The sequence below is a fragment of the Lynx canadensis genome, chromosome C1, assembly GCF_007474595.2.
Source record: "Lynx canadensis isolate LIC74 chromosome C1, mLynCan4.pri.v2, whole genome shotgun sequence".
Lineage (NCBI taxonomy): Eukaryota > Metazoa > Chordata > Mammalia > Carnivora > Felidae > Lynx > Lynx canadensis.
In genome coordinates this window covers 154,791,287-154,805,979 of record NC_044310.1, presented here as the reverse complement: position 1 = coordinate 154,805,979, position 14,693 = coordinate 154,791,287, and the positions used below count along the sequence as shown (strand labels likewise).

The following is a 14,693-nucleotide window of genomic DNA, read 5'->3' as shown; positions in this document are numbered from 1 at the left end:
GACGCTGGGAAAGCAACCTCATTTGCCTTAAGAACAGAACCCCAGCTCTATTGGGAGAGGAATGCACTCAGCTAAAAACAATTATTCCAGACTCCTCACCAGGAAGGGTGCCATTTCTCACAGTTATGACCCATAAGACATAAGCCACAATCTCTAGGCAATAGGGAAATCTCTTGGAGAAAGAGCTGATTCAGCTGGAGTTTGCCTTTTGCCCTTTGCATTTCCTGTCCTCCTGGCTGGAATACACCCTGGATGCTGGAGCAGTGGCAGCCATTTTGAGACCACAAGGTAACAAATCAGAGGATGAAGTCCACATGCTAAGGATGGTTAAGAGGAAGGAAGACCATGGGTTTTCCCAGGACTGTGAAGTCTCACCTTAAGGTCACTTAACTTAATGTCACTTGAGAAAAATCCTCTATTTGGTTAACCTGGTGAAAGTTGAATTATCTCTTAGGAGCTGTCAAACCTATACCAGGCTGATCCAATTAGATTGTAAGGGGAATGCTATTTTTTTTTAGTAAGAACAGTTTCCAAACAAGTATTTCAGAAGCATTTGTTTACTTTGGTGACTATTAAGCTGATATACTCATAAATCATTTTTATACATTCTTTAAAATGACTCCAAGGGACTCTACCTGGCAGTAACATATGCAACTCTCACATATGGATCATCATGAATGCATTTCACCCTTCCATTTATTCATTTAGTAAACATTTATTGAGGTTTCCAGGAAGCACCGTGCTGGGGTCAGGGATGCAAGGATGAAAAAAAAAAAAAAAAAAAAACCTGCCTGACTATAAGAGCTCATTGTACTTGAAAGTAAGAAGACAAATTATTTTTTAAAACATTCTATTTTCCAATTCTTTGCTTTCTATGGGCTGTTTATTTCATGTACATTAGCTCTCCAAAAGAGAGCTAAGTCTAACTTCACGATCGACATTAACAAAATAAAAAGATCTGAACTACCAATGTAGTGTCCATTGCCAAATGTTCAGAATACTATTTCATAATTTGAAAATTTAATTAAATGTTGTTTTAATATGTTCATTACACTTGTGAGAAATAATTGAATAAAATTTCTCATTCCATCCACTGAGGGGATTGATTTTTCTAAAATCAGACTACTGCTATCTATAAAGCAGGTATTTAGTGCTACTCCACTTTGTTTTCTGTCATTTCTATAATTAAAAAAATCATTTTACATCAGGCCTTTACACCAGTACTAAAGGACAATTATTTGCTATAATATGGTAGACAAAATACCAGTGAGGATCAGGAAAACCACTTTCCACTCACCTCTTCTTCTGAGCCACCTTAAGCACATCATTTAACTTCTATCTCAGTGTCCTTAAGGGTTAAATAATGGGGTGGAATTAGATCACTGTGTTGTTTCGTAGACCTAAAATTCTCTTATTTCCCTGCTCTATTCTCAGTGTGATGCATTAGCAGATAAGTTTCCCAGCTAAAAGCAGCACATTAATATTATTTTTAAATGATGCATGGCTTCTCTATTTCTGTTGCCTCGGAAATTATATCTTAGCCCATATCCCATATCAAACCACAATTTTATATATAATTAAACAATATACTATCATCTTATATTAATAGTATCATATCATTGTACTCAGGATCAGAATATAAGACTGGTTTTATTATTTCTTGCTCTTAAAAACGTAACTTGTGTTGCACACGCTTGAGATAATTGAATGAAAATTAGATGGAGAGTACATTGTTTTTAATTTGCTGCTTAAAAGTATCCTCCAGATATCTAGGAGTGAGCCTAACACAGCTTACTTAAAAGCACAGTGATCTTCTTGCCCCATTCTGAGAAATCGCTTTCAAAGTCTAAAAAAAGATTCATTGTATACAAAACCTGAATGCTGAAATTCCTATCTTCTTAGTATCAACAATGGAAGTAATGAACACATCTGACAGTTATCTGCAAACCACCACAGAGAGGTACCTGATTTTCCTATTACTTTCATGAAAATACCTGAAATTGAAATGCATTAAGCACAACCAATTTAACCCACCCCTTCTGAATTTGATAAAACAAGATTAAAGGTTCTATTGTCTTGCTTGCAAAACTATCTTCAAGGAACATAAACACTCCTTACAAATCTTTTAGTTATCCTACAAACCTCCAACCTCCAACTCTTACTCCTATGATATATACACATATTCCCCTATACTCACCACAATGAGTTAAAGGTAGACAAAAGCTCTCGGTAGCAGCCTTTGAGCCATTACTTTGCTTTCCCATTCCCTTCATTTTAGGTGTCATGGCACAGTACTTTACAGATAGCAGTTCGTTCTGTTAGGTTTATTGCAAACACCAAAAGAGGTGTCCTGCACTCACTGGAAAATGCAGCTTTTATGCTTCTGGTCATTCTTCCCACAAAAACAACAAGACCAGTTTCGGAGCTATTCTTAACTCTCCTTCCAAAACATTTCAAAAGAGAAAGACAAGATTTCATGATTCCCATGCAAACTCCCAGCCTGCCCGCCTGCCTGCTGCTGCCAATACTTCTTACTCTTGCTGGTGATGACATTCAGCGAGCTCCCCAGCCCCGACGCTTCGTTATGTAAGGCTGTCTAGGTCAAGTGTAGGAGACAGACTGCTGGCCTGTGAAAACTCATGGAACTGTTCTTTCAGATTAACACTTCAGGGGCTATGGAAGCTGGAGGAAGCTGAGCTTTTACTACATCTTTTGGGGGTAAATATTTTTGCATGATTCAGTGGTTTATATGCTATAGTGTTGGCAGATGCCTGTCAGCCATGCTGAGAGGTGCAGAGAGAAATTACTAAGGGATGCCAGTTTTGTCAGCATGCTTGAATGAGCATAGGAAGTCTTGAAGCAATCCTAGCTTTGAGACCCTTAAAGAGCAAATGAATCATAAATTAGGATTTGCTTATGAAGCATCATCTCTAGCCATCGAGGAATGAATGTTGATTTGGCTGTTTAAACTCTGAGGACAATCCATTTGCTGGGAGGTGTTACAGGAGAGTGCTGTTAGCTCTAAGAGATTTACTGCAGTTCTCGGCTGTTATGTTGCCCTTGTCTGATGGCAAATTTGCTTCCCTTGTAAATAAGCTCTATGTTTTCCTGTATTTGTCTTCGGCTGTGATTGTTTGTGATAATATAAGAAGGAAGCCTGCAGACCCTGGCAGTTATGTGACTTCAACAAATAATAAATCCTGTCTACTTAGTTCCAAGGTGAATCCTGCAGTAAAAGCGCCATTTGATACTAGCACTGAATGATGTTGGGTTAGCTTCCCCGGTTCAAACTGCGCTGTGTCTCGGGGACTTGGAGGCATGATCCCAGGTTTGACATGGAAAGTTATTCACTCTATGAGTAAAATTAGAAACCGTATAGCGTTGATTCTGTTTGAGACTCTCACACTGTGTCCTGCTATGGGAATTAGTTAAAATAACAGGCTCTTATTGAATGCTGCAGAAAAGCCTGGAGAAGTGGCAGGGGAAGACTGCAGCAGCGAAGTGATATTGGCAAGGAATTTTAATAAGATTCAACCCGAGGTCATGATATAACAGATGGCACCTAATTTAAAAGATAGGTGTGTATTTAAAATGTTGAAGACAGACACGGCACATTTGAGAAGATTTGGCTTTCCTGTATGCCCTTGGCAAGAGAAGTTCAGTGTCTTGGACAGGATGTCATGAGTTAGGAAAATAAAGGCTGTGTAAAGTGTCTCATGATGTTAAAGAGGTAAATGAGAACCTGAATCTTCAGCGTCCGTTAAGCGAGGACTGGCATGGGGTGGGTTAATGACAGCACAGTCACTAGGCAAACAGGTAGTTTTTAAGTATCTGAAATTTCTGGCATTAATTTTCTTGAATTAAAGGAATGAAAATGAATGTTACCAAAATGAATTTCCTGCAGGGCACCTTTCACTTCATTAATCATGATTAACAGTAGCACATTGATGCTCTAAGATGGGATTATGTTGCTTATCATTTTATGCTATATTTAATTGATTAAACATGGACATGTTTTCCCAAATAATTTGAAGAGACAGTTATGGTCCCTCAGGGCCTGATTTTATATTACTGATGTCAATAGGCATTTTCCCCATAGACTTAGCTTGGCATAAGAACCCCATCAGACCAGGTTTTACTCAAGTTTGGTGCTTAGAATATTCCTCACAAACAAAACGTTAAAAATAATGCATGCATATTTAGTCATACTTACAATCGTTGAGTTCATATATTTTTAAGATAACACTGCCAGCATTCAGATGTCTATGAATGATTTTTATTTAAGACTGCTTTTATTGGCTATTTTCTAACAGATTCTTTTTTCTGTTAATGAAGCTTAAATAATTTATATTAATTTCTTCATTTCTAAAGTAGAAGAGATGAGTTAAATGAGGTCTAAAGTTAGTTTTGGTTCTGCCATCTGTAGATTATTTTCCTCTAAGTGTGAATTAGCGTTATTCATTAATCTGTGCCAAAATGAGATCATATTTTTAGTGAGATTATATTTTTAAATACCTACAGTATTAAGCCAACCTTGATTGAGGACCTACCGAATGCTGGGCCAGCGGTTCTCAAAGTGCAGTCTTCTGAGCAGCAGCAACACAGGCATACGTGGGAGCTTGTTAGAAATGCAGAGTCTCAGGGAGGGGGGGCTGCAGCCCTCCGGGTGACTGTGAAGGATGCTGAAGTTTGAGAACCACGATGCTGGGCAGTACTTTGGTTAAATATCATGAAAATAGTTTTTACTACCAACAGTCGAATGTATATTACAGAACTGAATTCTCTATTTTTCTGGCGGCCCAGATTTCTCAAGGTAAGTGGTATCTGTTTTAAGGATTTATGCAAGTATTTAGTACGTCTTCAGCCTAAATTTGTCCGTAAGAAGCTTAATTTTCCAGCAATTCCATTTTTAGCTTTTAGAAGTTACACGGTGTGGTGGGAAAACAGTGAAGGACCTATCTCCTCTGTCTCTTCAGGAAGCAGGTCCTTCTTGCTCACTGTGTGACTTGGCACCTGTCACTGACCCTCTCTGATGTTCAATCTTTCATTTGTAGAATATTAGGTTGGCACACGTCAGGGCTTCTCAGCTCCACACAATTGACATTGGGGTCAGATAGTCTTTGTTGTGGGGTCTGTTCTGTACATCATATAGTATGGCACAACATCCCTGTCCTCTGCCCACAAGGTATCACCGGCAACCCTTAATTGTGACAATCAAAAATATTTCTATGGGCTCCTTGGTGGCTCAGTCAATTGAGCATTCAACTATTGATTTTGGCTCAGGTCATGATCCCAGGGTTGTGGGATTGAACCCCCATCAGGATCTGTACTGAGTGTGGAGAGCCAGCTTGGGCTTCTCTCTCTCTTCTTCCACCCCTCTTTCCCTCTACCCCCTTCCCTGCTTGTGCATACTCTCTCTGTCACTCAAAAAAAAAATTTCTTTTCTAGATATCAACACATTTCCTCTGGGGGAAGAATTGCCCCTCCCACCTCCTCCTTCTCACCCCATCCCCTCCCCACGTTTGAGAATCATTGGCCTAGGTCAGCTCCCCTATGTAAAGTTCTATTATACTAAGTAGTACAATAAGTGCATTATTTCTCCTTTTGGAAACAGGCAGGTTCAAACTTAATAAAATAAATAGGTATATATGTCTCTCTTGTGTAACCCATGTGTCAGCTGAGGCCTTTTTGCCCTCTTGAAAATCCAGGTATAATTTGCTGAAATACCTACTGATCCACAGTGTGTGAAAGCCCCAAACTCTTCTTCAACTTCTCAGGGACTTAAAATCTGGCATCACCCTCTGTGCCCTGGAGTCGTGGTTCCATGTATGCTACCTCGTCATGCTTAAAAAGTGACCTAGATTGTTTTTGTCACGAGTTTCTACCAGAGATTTTTCTATACCAAACATCTTTGGGTTTGATAGATTTCAATACGGATTTGGGTTCTTCCCCTCATTTCTCCTCTTTCTCTCCCATCACTATGCCTCATCCCCTTCCCACAAGATGTTCTGAAATCTCCACATTCTTCTAGTGTCCACAGCAATCCAACTTTCTGCAGCTCTTATTCCAGATTTAAATCCCAGACTCATCAAAGAGCTTAGAAGATCAAGGGTTTCCAGTTTAGAACCATCTTCCCTTCATGGAAGGCAGTTGGGGTCATATTACATAAGCATAAAATCATAAAATCATGGGGCTGGAACAGATATTTAACTTCATTTATGATGTCTTTAAAAGTCATACTGAGTAATAGCTCTTGGCCCTTCAGATTACACATTTGCATGCTAGAGTCTCAGAATTTTAAATTATATCTGCCTCAAACAGTTCAGCCATTCAGTCCAGACATTTTCTGAAATTGATATGCATGGTAAAAACAGGTAAGCCACACCACACCACACACCAACACACACGCACACACACACACACACACACAGCACACACACACACACGCATGCATAAACACATATTTTTTCCCAAGTGTTAGAAAGTCTTTTCAGGACACTGTACTATAAATTCAGATTGTGTCCTAGGATATTTGTGAATTAAGGGACTTAATCTAAAACCTGGATATAAAAAATGTATCAGGTAGCTATATATTGATTAATCAAAAATAATAGCTTATATTTGAATGATTACATTTGTATTTCCATGTAATTTTATAGACATAATCCTTTCTGAAACCCACAGCAACCCTATAAGGTAGGTCCCACCACCATTATCATTTTACAGATAAGAAAATAAAACTCAAGATCTTCAGATGCCAAATCTACTTCTGTTCCCACTCTTCCATACAGCAACACTCACTAGTGTATGTAATTTGAACACACTGGTGAATATAACTTCTAAGTGTTTTTTGATAAAGACTTATTTCAAGAGTCTTCCTCCTCTAGAGTAATTCAGAGAGCATAATGGCTGATATGTGTTACCAATTCTTTGCTTTAGTTGCTAGGATTAATACATTTTCCCGGACTTATCATACATTTATTTGTAAATATACTTAATTAATTATTTTTATATGTTTTACTAAAGTACTTATGGAATGACTTCAACACATCATTAATTTTTTTTTATTTAATTAAATGTTTATTTTTGAGACAGAGAGACAGAGCACGAGTGGGGGAGTGGCAGAGAGAGAGGGAGACACAGAATCCAAAGCAGGCTCCAGGCTCTGAGCTGTCAGCACAGAGCCCAATGCGGGGCTTGAACCCACAAACCATGAGATCATGGCCTGAGCCAATGTCAGATGCTTAACCAACTGAGCCACCCATGCTCCCCTCAACACACCATTTATTATACAAGCAATGGTAACATTTATTATGTCACTTAATGCTCTCAAAATCTCCAAAAGGATGGGGTTATTCCCCTTTTTAAGAGATGACATTGAATTCAATTTAACCTAAACTTGAGTTTTAGCAGAGTTACTGCACTGACCCAGCCATCTGCTCGGTCTTCACGAGAAAAAGTGGAGCTATAACGACAGACCATCTCTTCTCACTGCTGTGCCTCTGTATATGGCAGAGCACTGAGCATATACTGAGTCTCAGTAAATATTTGGTGAGTGGATACTGAATAATTATCATTGCTATCTAGTTCCTTTATATTTCATACTTTACATAACACTATTCGCCCCAGCCAGTTAAATAGGAACTTGCAAATGAGATCTAAAAGAGAAAGTCTTCCTTCCAAAAGGCAGAGGTAGGTTCATGTAAGGCTGTAGTGTATTTGGAGCTCTTTACAACTCAATCATTCATGCTTTCTTTATTTACCTTAAGAAGATCTTTTGGGTTTGATATAGAGATTTCTCAGACTGACAAAGTGAAAAATTATTTCCTACATCAAGTATAAATTCTTCCCTTAAAATACTAGTTTCCCAACAACAGAATCACACAGGCAATTCCAACTTTTATCTGATCTTAAAGTAAATACCCAGAAAGAACTTGAAAGATCTTTTATTCCATTTTATTTTATTTTTATTTGTGAAGTTGACCTAGCATGTTCTATTAGTTTCAGGTGTACAACATGGTGATTCAACAATTCCATACAGTACTAAATGCTCACCACTATAAATGTAGTCACCACATGTATACCATTTTAGAATATTCAGAAAAAAAAGTATTCAATAATAGAAGATAACTTAAACACATATTAAATACAGTAAATTCCAAAAAACTTCATAGTATATGTGAATGCCATATTTTTTTTTTTTGCAGCTGTGACTCAGCTCAATATTACAGTCCTCTGTTGAGAGTGGAAATGTTCAACCTACATCCTATCTCAGTACAGTTAGGGGTGCAAGTTGCCAATCCATCCCGTTCCTTACCACTTATTAGCTTTATGATGACAGGCAATTTATTTAAGCTCTCTGAAAATCTGTTTCTTCATCTCCCAAGTGAGAACCATCCTACCCCCTGGTAAGAATTTAGAAGGGATGATGTATATTAAGCAGGGTCTTTCACATATTAAAAGCGTTCAGAAAACAATACTTTATGATATTTGGCATTAAACACTCCCAAATGTATCAGGCTGTTGCAAGGAGTCCTCTAAATCTCCTTTGAACAACTAGACATTAATATAAGTACAGACTCTGGGACTCAAAGTTGCTGGATTCAAGGACTGATGTTCAAAGAAATGAGTCAAGAACTGGTGAAGAGGTGGGACAAGGCTAGCCACAAATGGACAATTACCTACTCTTCCCTTGCGCCTAAAGATACTTTAAAAAATGCCCCTAAGATAACTAGCCAGCCATGTGTACAGCATTTTTATATATTTTTTTTAAATGTCAGCCCCTGTTCTTAAAATATATATATTATCAGGGTAAATAATCCTTTGAGAGATTTGAAAAGCCTCATAAGTGTAGAAACTTTTTCTTCAGAGTAGAAGAAACAACTATTAAGAGGAAAAGTATGTTCGGTGGAAAAGAAATTTGAAATTACACTTGATTTAATTTATCTTGAAAAACAGTTTGGACCTAAACAAAAAACCAAATTTCTACCTAGTCAAGGTAAATTCTTTGACAACCGAGAGACTAAATTAAGTAATTCCTCAGATTTTTTTCTAATTCTAACATTCTTTGTAAATGAGATTAACTCTGGGATGTAGTCATCCGCATATCAACTAGATCCAAGATGATTTGGTGAATAGACCTGTTTCATGTGTCCACTGAATTTAAAGGAAAATAAGTCACTCTTAATGTTACTGTTTTAATAATTTATCCTGAAATGCATCATTAGTCACATATGTCTCAGAATCCGGAATTTGTCTGTTAAATAAGCTGGTTTACAAAAACCTCATCATTTTTATTTTTTAAATGAAATTATAGTTCTCTGATAAAGTGACATTATACTTAATTTTTATGCCCACTAAGTGAAATTGTGAAATAGGATATCTAGAAGAGTTATCAGTGTTCTTTTGGGATTCTCTCATTTTGGAGTGCAAAGAAAAATAGTGCAGGTATCAATCTTCCATATGAAATTTCCTAAAGAATATCATTGTGATTATCTGAGATTGGGAGAAGGGAACATGGCAGTGATAGAAAGAGTGTTTTGGTTTCAAATGTGCAGTTTCTAGTGAAAACGTTAGAGAAAACTTTTTATCTGTCAGCAAAATCAGGACATCAGAAAGAAATATTTTGGTCTCCAGATTTACAAAATACGTCCTCCTGACAATTAGTCAACCTCTCACACACATGCACCTTGTCTGAAGTGGTTTTTGGAGCAAATAAGCCAATTATGAGGATGCTATTAGTATTGTCAGTAGCCTTATAGCAAATAAATGGCTCCCTCAAATTGGTGAAAACCAAAGAACAATATTTGGTCATCTTCTCCTGGTTTTCTTGTGAACGTGGTTCCATCTTTCCTTCTGGAGTGGGTGTCCGGGACCTGGGTTATCTGGCACCTGGCCAACCTGTCCAAACTCTAGCTGCTTCCACAGACCCAACCTTACACCTGTCTGTACATGATATCTCCTCTTCTTAGAATGCACCTTCTCTCGTCCACACGTCTGTGCTTCTCCTAATAAACTCCTTTGGGAAACCCCCAGGGGAAGTCAAGACTTGGCCTAGATTTCACTTCCCGGTTAACAAAGAAAAAAGCTTGCTAATTCCTGATGATGGCAGAGGTGTGGGCAACAATCTTACGCTGTTGCTGGAATGTGAAAAGGTGGGAAGTCAGGCAATATCTACCAAAGTTAAAAGACCCGTGCCCTTCCACTCAGCAGAGCCATTTCCTAAGAAGATATCCCACAGAAAAACTTGTCCAAGTGGGGAAAATGTTTGAAAAGTGATGCTGACACCAGCATTGTTTAAAACAACCACAAAGCAAAACAAGAGAAACCAAAAAACTAGAAAGAACCTAGGAGCTTAACATTTGAAGACTGGTTAAATAGATTTTTGGTGTATCCCTCTATATGCATACCACAGTACTCTTTCCATAATAACAAGGAAAAAATTTTGAGATAAATTATGTAAATCAAACAAGATATACATCAACAGATAGCGTGATGTTGTTTCTGGGGAAAAAAAGATATAAAACATCTATTTCAGATGCTTGGATATACATAAGAAATTTCAGAAAAGATTCAAAAAAAATTGTTAGCAGTGACTGCCTCTGCAGAATGGGCCTAGGGGAAGAGAAACGGGAAGGTTAGTTTTGATTTAAAGGGACACAGAGGTCAAGTGACATGCAAAATGTTACTTGAAGAGTAGGTTAGGAGTTTTCTTGGTAGACAGAGGGGAAGGGATACCTGACTCAGTTGTTACAAGCATGCCTTCCAAAGACAAGTGGGCATGCTTAGGGGACAGTAAAAAGGACAGTGGCTGATTCACACATTCTGGGTGCAGAGGGAAGAGGGCCGGCTTAGGAGCTGAGCCTCTGTGAACATAATTGCCAACAGTACTCTCTTCAAAAGTGATTCTCAAACTTTAATGTGTACAGAAATCACCAGAGAGTCTTGTTAAAATGCTTTAAATTCTGCTTTAGAATTCTGCTTTGGGGCGCCTGGATGGCTCAGTTGGTCGAATGCCTGACTTCAGCTCAGGTCATGATCTTGCAGCCCGTGAGTTCGAGCCCCACGTCAGGGTCTGTGCTGACAGCTCAGAGCCTGGAGCCTGCTTTGGATTCTGTCTCCCTCTCTCTCTGCCCCTCCCCCACTCACACTCTGTTCTCTCAGTCTCTCAAAAATGAATAAATGTTAAAAAAAATTAACATTCTGCTTTAACAAAGAAGAGGAAAGCCCAGGACTCTGCATTTCCACAAGCTTCCAAGAAATGCCCCTGCAGCCAGCCCCCTGCCACACTTTGAGAAAAGGGGCTTCAAAATTTAGAATATCATGTTTTTGTGTGGTTTGTGTCTTCACAAATATGAAGCAGAGCCAGAAAGCACTTGTTTTTAGAAAATGAGCTGAGAAAAAGAGTCCTCATTGAGTATGAGGTTGGCAACATGATGCTTTGCCAAAGCAATCTTAGTGTCAAATGTTCATGATCAGCAGTTCTGCTTTTTGAGACTCTCCATGTTTAACAAATGTGGGCTTCTGGAAACTAAAGCATCGCCAGATTGAGGCAAGCCTCTCCACTCCATCCCTCATGTGGTTAGTTTATTTGTTGACTTGTTGAGAGTATTTCTGAATATAGTTATACTCTTTCACATTCTCTGGAAGATTGAAGAATCCAAAACAAGTGAGAAGGAAAACTTGCCATCTGCCACCCTCCCACCCTGCCACATGACACTCCTCAACATGTTTCATAGAAATCCAGGCTGTGGATCCACCATACACCTAAAAACTATCTTGGGTTGGCCAGCTGTAGAAATGCCTTCCCTCTATCACAGTCTGTGTGAGCAAGTATGATGTCATCCAGCTCAGTGAGGAGCAGGTGTGTCGTCTCCCGTTTGTTCGCCTTTGAACTTGGATCCCAGAGACTTACCATCTTGATTTTCATAATGTGATATTGCTGAGAGTTTCATGCATAACAAGACAGTATGAACTTATGCTAAGGTTGGGTGCTTTGAGGACAGAGTGTTGGTCAAAACCCACGTGTATCATCTCCTCACTGTGTGACTTTAGCCAAGTTATTCAACTATTCTGTGTCCCAGTTTTTTCATCCATAAAATCATGATAATGATAATGGTATCTATTTCATGAGATTGTCATGAAGCTTTAAGTTCTTGGCATATTTAATTAGTATTCTTCTTACATTGTTATTAGAATTAATCTGAAAATAGCAATGTTTGAATGGCACTATATTTATTTCTGCATACCTACCACAGACTAGGTGCTGTGATAAGGGTTAAGGTGGTAAACAGAATCTCTTATCATAAAGACTGCATTCATTTCGTAAAATAGTTTAAATTCAGTGTACTTGTTTTTAAGCAAAGAGAAAAAAAGTGTTTTTGAGAGATAAAATGAGATACACAACTTTTTCCCCTTTCCATCAGCCTTTCGCATCTGATAGAAGTAGCAAATCATATGATTGATGTTTGCAAAGGAATGGAAGTTTCATCAGAACAGTGTGAATGAAGGGACTCTACACAGAGTAGGTTCAAGAAAGCCAAAAGCAGGTAATGAGGCAGCCAGGGACATGCAACAGTGGGGAGACCTGAATGTGCACCTGGAGACAACAGCATTTCCAGAGCCCAGCAAAAGGTGCCATCATGGAAGACGGGGCCTCCCCATCAGGAGATGAAGAATGCAAAGTCCTAGAAAGGAGTCGTGGGATAATTGGTGGGTCAGGGGAAAGACCTTCGGCCCCCAAAGTCTGCTTTCCATAGTTAGACATAATCCAGAAGTCTTTGTCTTCTGGGTTCTTGGGATTTAGCCCAAGGCAGGCATTAGTAGGAACCAAAGGACCGTCCCCACCACACTCCACCTTCTAGCCTGAGTGACTGCATTCTTCTTTGGTAAACCTCCTTCCTGGGGTCTTCCAAAACTCTAGCTCTCACTGGGATCTGGTGCCACTGTCTCCTTCTCTTATCCATTAAGACCCAGGAGTGGCACTGGTTCTCTCCATTGCTAGTTCCTGGGTGCTTTGTGAACCAGCTTAACCTACATAGTAAAATGTTTCTCTGTTAAATTATTTTCATTTAGCCCCTTTTGAGTGTATCTATTTCCTGCCAGGATCCTGATGAAATCAGAGGTACAAAATTTAAAGCAATAGATGTTTATGGAAACGGTTAACTCTGTTGTGATGCCCCAGAGAGGAGACTCTGAGCCGATGAAGATGTGGGTAAAGGTCGTGCTGTCCTTGTGGGACAGCAACTACAAAGTGAAGTAAGATAACGATTTCTGAGTTTCATCATAAACGATTTCTGAGTTTCATCGTGCCTAAAGTTATGGAAAGATTCACACTCTGTATTACTTAGTTGCAGAAAGAGTAAGGGGCGGGGGCAGAAAGGTAGTCACATCCCACCGTGTTCATTTAAGAAGTGCAGACCCACAGGAGCCTTTTCCTGCTTGTTGATCCTGCTCTTCCCCACAGGAAAGAGGAACAGATTTTTTTTTTTTTTTGATGTAATGACAAAAAACCAGAATGTAAAAGACTTTCAAAGAGACTGCATGAAACATGAAACAAGTGTATTGGCCTCTGAGCCTCCTTATTTATCAAGGGCCATGGAAAGCATTGAAACAAAGTAGTTCTCTGATTGTAGCACCCCCCCCAGCGAGTAGAGAAGTCGGTTTTTTATCGACTGTAGATGAGCAGGTATAGGAGACTGCACGTAGCTAGGAAGTGCCATTGCCCAGCACCCATCCCACATCCAAGCCCCAAGGTGTGGCTAAGATCCTGTTGCTCAGCTACCCAACAGGAATAGAGGCAATCCTAGAACTAACAGCTCATTTCACGGGCTGCAACATTTCCAAGGAGATTGAGGGGGAGTAGGCCAAATGTGGTGATCACCCGGCCCTCCCTGCACCTTCTCCCCAAGTCACTTTCCAGTCTCTTCTAAAGCGTGTGAAGCTCTGAAGTGGGCTCTGACTGACTTTTGCCCATTATCTGGCCCACAGTGAAATTCTTATTTTTCCCAAGAGAAAAGATAAGAAGAAATGTAATCATATGTGATTTGTGTGAGTTTGTGAATGAATTTCTGAAGGTTGGAACTGCTTAGGGATATGGGAAAGATATTAATCTCCAAGAAAAACATGGCAGCACCTAATTCGAATGATATATGAAGACATTATGGATAGATTTTTATGGTAAAGGCAATGGCTCTTGGCCTTTGAACATGAAAGGAAAAAGACGTTAGTAAAAATCCTTCAGGGAAAGAGGAACTACATGTTTGATTATGCTAAGTTATGGCAAAGTTCAGTTTGATTTTGTAAATAAAGAGTTGTCTTCATAAATATTAGCTATTTCTTTTAGTGTAAAGAAAGACGTCTTCATAAAAGAAAATCTAATTAAAGCTCTTCAATACATGGACAAGTGATGTATTAAAATGGCAAACTGGTATTGTGGTTCCAATAAGTAACCAACCATATTTTTCTTAGCACTAGCTGTAACTAACTTTTCTTGGCAAAGGGGGGGAACTGCTATATGAAATAGGTCAGGCAAATGTTTAATTGATCTAAGGGAAGGGAAAGAGCACATGTAAGCACAAAATAGAACCCAACACAGTAACTTAGTTTTTATATTGCTCAGGTACTTTCTTTATTTACATTGATATTTCTTTTCCCTTTTTATCCTACTGTGGCAATAGATCTAAACATAATGC

General features: G+C 38.9%; 1 protein-coding gene across 1 annotated transcript in view; it reads left to right on the top strand.

Annotated features, from left to right (window-relative positions):
* Window positions 1-2,615: 2,615 nt before the first annotated feature.
* LOC115521495 (sodium channel protein type 1 subunit alpha) overlaps window positions 2,616-14,693 on the top strand; it is a 149,168-nt gene continuing 137,090 nt past the window's right edge. Inside the window, exon 1 of the mRNA XM_030326768.1 lies at window positions 2,616-2,718. The gene's annotated coding sequence lies outside the window, so the exon portion shown is untranslated. The remainder of the gene's footprint in view (window positions 2,719-14,693) is intronic.